Genomic DNA, 6,110 nt, shown 5'->3' with positions numbered 1-6,110 from the left:
TACTCTGAACTCTACTCTGTACCTTCCGGAGCACGAGCTGCATGCTGATTGGGTGTCAACTGTCTGTCAACACTCGAAACCAGGAAGTGTTGGCAGCCATCTTGTGCCTTAGTGGAACCGAGGCATAAGAAAGCAGTGAAACAAACGTGCAACCATACAAAGGGGGCAGGGTAGAAACACCCTGACCCCTAGGCCTGCTCAGGGGGTCCCACAAGGACCCTCAAAGCCCCCCAAAATGTTTTTTTGTTGAAATAATCGTGGAATACGCGTATGGTACGCTTACCCTGCCGATCCCCCCGAAAAATTAAGGTACCACTCTGCAAACGCGCCCCCTGGTGCATCTGCAGAGGGGAAAATAATTCCCCTTGAACACTGAGGGTCCCTCCGGGCCAAGTAGCCCACCAAGAACCTCCAGTATGCGCCAGGGGCTGCCTTGCAGAGAGCTGTAAAAGGCCACGCCCCTTTTTACACCTCTCTGCAACGCAGCCCCCTGGCGCATACTGGAGGTTCCTGGTGGGCTAGTTGGCCCCCAGGGAACCCCAGTATTCAAGGGGAATTAGTTCCCCCTCTGCACACCCGCCGGGGGGCTGCCTTGCAGAGACGTGTAAAGAGGCACCGCCCCTTTTTACACCTCTCTGCAAGGCAGCCCCCTGGCTCACACTGGAGGTTCATGGTGGGCTAGTTCGCCCCCAGGAAACACCAGTATTAAAGGGGAATTATTTATCCCTCTGCAAACGTGCTAGGGCATTGCCATAGTCAAGATATGGGGTGACTAGGGCATGGACAAGGGATTTCCTTGTATTCATCGGTACTAGGTCCAGGACCTTACGCAGGATTTTGAGAACTGCGTAACATTTACCAGTAACCTTTTCGATATGCTTCGCATACGAGAGTTTGGTGTCTAGTATCATTCCCAAATTCTTGGCTGAATCCGTAGGAACAGGGGTCTGACCAAGTTCTGCTGGCCACCAGTCTGATGACCACGCTGAAGGAGCCTTACCAATGAGCAACACCTCAGTTTTGTCTCCATTCAGACGCAAACAGTTATTATTCATCCAGCTCGCTACAGCTGAGAGACAAGCTGAAAAGTTGATAGCTGTCTCTTCTCCATCTTGACTGAGTGTAATCATTAGTTGCGTGTCATCGGCGTAAGTTATAATATTAACACCGAAGGACTCAACTATACGTGCAAGGGGTTCCATATACAGGTTGAACAAGGTAGGGCTCAAACTTGAGCCCTGTGGAACCCCGTGCTTCAGCTGTCTGGGAGTGGACTTGAATGGCGGACAATGAATTTGGAAACTTCTATTTTCCAAAAATGACTTTAGCCACTCATATGCATCTCCTTCAACTCCAATCTCTGTAAGACGTGACAGTAGCGTAGAGTGTGACACAGTATCAAAAGCTGCGCTTAAGTCAAGTAACACAAGCGCTGCTGTCTGGCCTTTATCAGCTATTTGCCTCAGCAGTTCTGTTGAGTAAAGGACTGCCGATTCAGTAGAGTATTGAGCTCTGAAGCCAGATTGAGTAGGGTGAAGAAATCGCCCTTGCTCCAGATGTTCCATAAGCTGTATATTTACAATTTTTTCTGCCACTTTCATACAGAAGGGCAACAGAGAGATTGGGCGGAGATTCTGAAGATGAGACACGTGCAAATTAGCTTTCTTTTTTAATGGAATAACCTGAGCTCTTTTCCAAGGTTCAGGTACCTGCTTTTCAAAGAGAGAAAGGGAGATGAGATAACTTATATGATCTATTAAAACATCTGTGATGTCAGTGAAGCATTTAGGTGGAACAGCATCGTTAGGTGAACCTGATTTCACACTTTTAACAATGCGAAGCATCGACTGACGGTCTGGCATCACAAAACTGTTTAAGCACCTAGTTCTATCTGGGCAACTGTCTGTCATCTTCACCTGCATAGAAATCGCAGGTATTATAGTGAATGAGGTGTGAATTGTGTCCACTTTATTTATAAAGTGATCTGCTATGGAATTGCATAGATCATTGGACAGCATATCCTGAGCCAATAATCTGTTGGGGACCGTAATTTCTTTATATATGGCAAAGAGTTCTTTGGCAGGATTGTTTGCATTCAACATTCTGTCGTTAAAACATTTACTCTTTGCTGCTCTGATCATTTTAGAGTATTTGCTTAGTTCAGTTTTGTAAAGTTGTTTGCTCTCTGTATTATAATCTCTCCTCCAGAGACGTTCCAATTTTTTGCATGTGGCTTTAGCCCTTTTTACTGGGGTTTTAGTGGTCCACGGTGCGATTTTATCCAATGCCTATTAAAACAATAAATATTACAATTACAATATTTTTTGAAACGTTTTTTTTCAATTTATATTAAAAATATGTCATGTAATTTAAAAAATAAAATATCGAAAAATAAATGCTATAAAACAATGTAGTAAATCAGTATAAAAAAATATAACAATTAATACATTTAAAAATTATCAGTTACAAAACCTTTGAAATTCACTGAAAAAAAACATAAGTTTCAGCCACGTTATAGTTAGGAATTAGCATTTAAAAAACCTAGCAAATTCATTGAAAAAAACATTGGTTTCACACATGTTATTGTTAGCTGGACATTTCACTCATACATAACCATTGAAATTCCCCTGTCATAGTTAGTTCAGCTAACTATAACTCGCGCGCCCGCAATGCACTGCTGATGAAGACACATATTACATCACTCATGGTGCTACTATTGAACTTTTTCAAATAAAACAGGCAAAAGAGCTCTCTTGAGTGTATGGGAAAAAGGTTTAAAGGCTCCCTGTTATCCCCAAATGTTTCTCATTGGAACAGGAGGCTGCTATGCTGAGTGTCCTGTACAGATTCCAGCAGCTGAATACCGTTCAGCACAATTATTTTCAGAGAATCCAAAATATCCTCAGTGCATTCTGTACATATTCCATCTTCTATTTGAGCGCAACTTGTTTGGACTTTCAAATGTGGTGAGTCATATACAGAAGACTGGTGTTAATCTTCAAAACCTCTCTTCCAAGTATTTTAAGATTAAGTTAAAGGCAAAGATTAAATCTTAGATTACAATTTTATTAATTTGATGGTGTGGTGATGTTGGTGATGTGGCACCAACGAGTATTTATATAGTCGTCATGGAGTACTCAAATGCATGCTGTGAAATCTGGACGTGCTAACTTAGTTTATTACATTTAGTTGAATATGCATGGGATGACCAGATTGAATTTTTAAGGTAGGCAAGCAAACTGACATCAACATAAAGACAGCAGGAGAACTTTGTTCTTTAGATCCTGTTAATGTTTGCAGATATTTTAACCACAGGTTACAATCTCTTAACTGAAACAAAAGTAAGCCTCCTCTTGGCAAAGTAACTGATTTATCTTGGCGTGAAGAGTATCAAGCAAGAGGTGCTCCTCGTATTCACATGCTGTAATGGATAAAAGAGGCTCCAAAATGTCAAACTGACAATATTGACAGGGTATGGTCTTTCATAGAACAGTATGTGACATTTGCCATCCCAAAAGATAGTTCTGACAAAGGCTTGAGAGAACAAGTTCTGTGTTTCCAAACAAGCAAAGGAAGATTTTACACAAGATGTTGTTCTGGATTTCCATGACCGGTTATCTCATTTAAAAAAAAGTCAACAGCTTTTTTGTCTGTAGTGAGATACACAGTACCATGGAAATCACTGAAAAATAAGTTCAACCTAAGAAGAACAGAGACTTCCAAGTTCATTAATGGTTACAATGCTATAATTCTTAAAATACGGAAATAATATATGGATTTTCAATTTGTTGTAGACAACTCCATTGAGGCTGCTTGATAAGTGACTTTGAACATTACAAAATCAGAGAAGACTGAAATGAAAGAGATGGGGCAAAAGATGTTTACAGAAAAAGAGTTTAACATAAAAGTTGTTCAGCTTGAGTTTAAAAATGCTATTCTAAAGGGAGATGGGTTCGTATGAATGTTGTGACAGGTTGAGCTTGGTCAGTTTATTCACGAAGTCTAGGGAAATACTTTGGGGAACCCTAGCCCCAGCCCTAGCAAGTACCCCAAAATAAAGTGTTAAAGTCATTTGCAGAGATTTAGTATCTAGATTTCAAGGCGGAAACTACAGACAATGTAAAATCCCACCCAAGAAGTGTACATATAGAAAATAAGAAGAATATGAAGTTCTTTAACACTACAGCTACCAAAGGAATGTATCAAAAACATGGAAGAAGGCAAATCTGCAGGACTTGGATATGATGGTTGTTTAGTGAGACATTCAAAAGGAAACTTAGTAAATCACAGAATGCTTAGTTTCCAAACATCAGAGAAAAGACGGAACACAAATTTCTCACTTCTTCAACTGTTTAAGCCTGCTATGAAGATTGATTTAATGCTGTGAAAGACAGTGTTGAGTGTTTAGCCTTCCAACATTATACGCAAATGTAAATTGATGAGGTTCAGCAAAAACGATTTGCTGCAGAGCTAGCTAAGGACACTTGACATAGCAGTCACAGTACTGCACCACTACAATGATGCTGAGCTGATGGATCAAAAATAGTAACTGAAATTACAAACTATTACAACACAACAAGGGACACAATGACGCATTCTCTCAAAAAATCACAATCTCACTCATATACACAATGAGACACTGTGGGACTAACTGATACAGACACTGACACACCCATGGACAAACCAATACATTCACAAATACATTAAAATGGTTACTCATAAACACTCTGACACACTCAAGGGCTAATACATACACTTCACTAATGCATTCCTTAAAACACTTTTGCACTTACTACTACACGCCCTGATACAACCTCACACTCCCTAATACATACACTGAGACACCCATGAACACACTGATGCATTAACTGACATACTCATTCAGTCATACACACACTGACACACCTGAGTTCTCACTCATAGATCCACTGACACACCCATGGACAAACTAATGCATTAACTCAATCAATCAATCAGGAGTTTATATAGAGTGCTACTCACCCGTGAGGGTCCCAAGGCACTGGGGGAGAGGGGGTTTAGCTCCAGATCAATTGAAGAGCCCACTTTTGAGGTCCTTCCTGAACGTGTGCAGGGTTTGGTACACTCAATCAGTCAATGTAGGCAGCTTATCAGGGGACTGCTTCCTTCCTTGTGCAGCAATGCCAGGTAGATGCTGCCCCCAGCTCCCTGCTGCTGCTAACCATCTGACTATTGGATCAGTGGTTTGAGGCCTTCCTCCATCTGCAGGCACCTGCCTGTGCCTCATACCTGGTATTCTAGTGGTAGAGCATCACAGCTCTCCTGCTGGGATGCCCTCTGTCTCTCTTTTTACTGCCTTTTCATCTTGGATTCTTTTTCTGTATTTTTTGCACTTTTTCCTTTTTTTCTCTTTTTGCTTGCTGTTTTCTGCCGCTGTGATACCCCGCAGCCATGCTCCCCTCCAGAGTCACTTTACCGCTTACCATGATTCCTGCCTCCCAACTGTCCCACCCCTCCCACACACTACCTAATGGAACCCGTTTGCGCCCATTACATCTATGTCCAGACTGTGCCCAGCGCAAAAGAGCATGGTCTTCGGATCTATCATTGATATGACGCCAACACCCTCCTCGCCCTCAACACTGGATGCCATGCTGCCTGCCACCTCACATCACTGAAGGACACTGAAGGACCCTTCTCCTACTGCAACTGCAGCGGCACCCTCCTCCACCTCCCATCGCCAATCCGACCAAAGCGCACCCGACAGGCTCATCTGCATCCTCCTCAATACGAACTCCTACTATAAGCCTGCCACAGAAATCTGAAACCTCCTCGACTGCATCTATCTCACCTCGTTTTGCTCACGGAGACCTGGGCAAATCCTATCTCTGGCCTGGATATTGCCACCACCATCCTCGATGGCTACAAGGCCACCCGCAAGGACCGCACCAACCGACCAGGAGGAGGCATTGCAATCATCCACAAAAACACCCTCCGCCTGACCACCCACTCAGATGACCAAATTACAACTGTGAAACACCTCCACATCAATATCCAGACCAACCCAAACACCACCCCCTGTGGCACCCTCATCTTCAAGCTTCCCAGCCCCCTCCTATGCTTCACCAATA

The sequence above is a fragment of the Lissotriton vulgaris genome, chromosome 6 (assembly GCF_964263255.1).
Source record: "Lissotriton vulgaris chromosome 6, aLisVul1.2, whole genome shotgun sequence".
NCBI lineage: Eukaryota > Metazoa > Chordata > Amphibia > Caudata > Salamandridae > Lissotriton > Lissotriton vulgaris.
The sequence above is the reverse complement of the archived record's forward strand: the minus strand, read 5'-3'. Positions refer to the sequence as shown.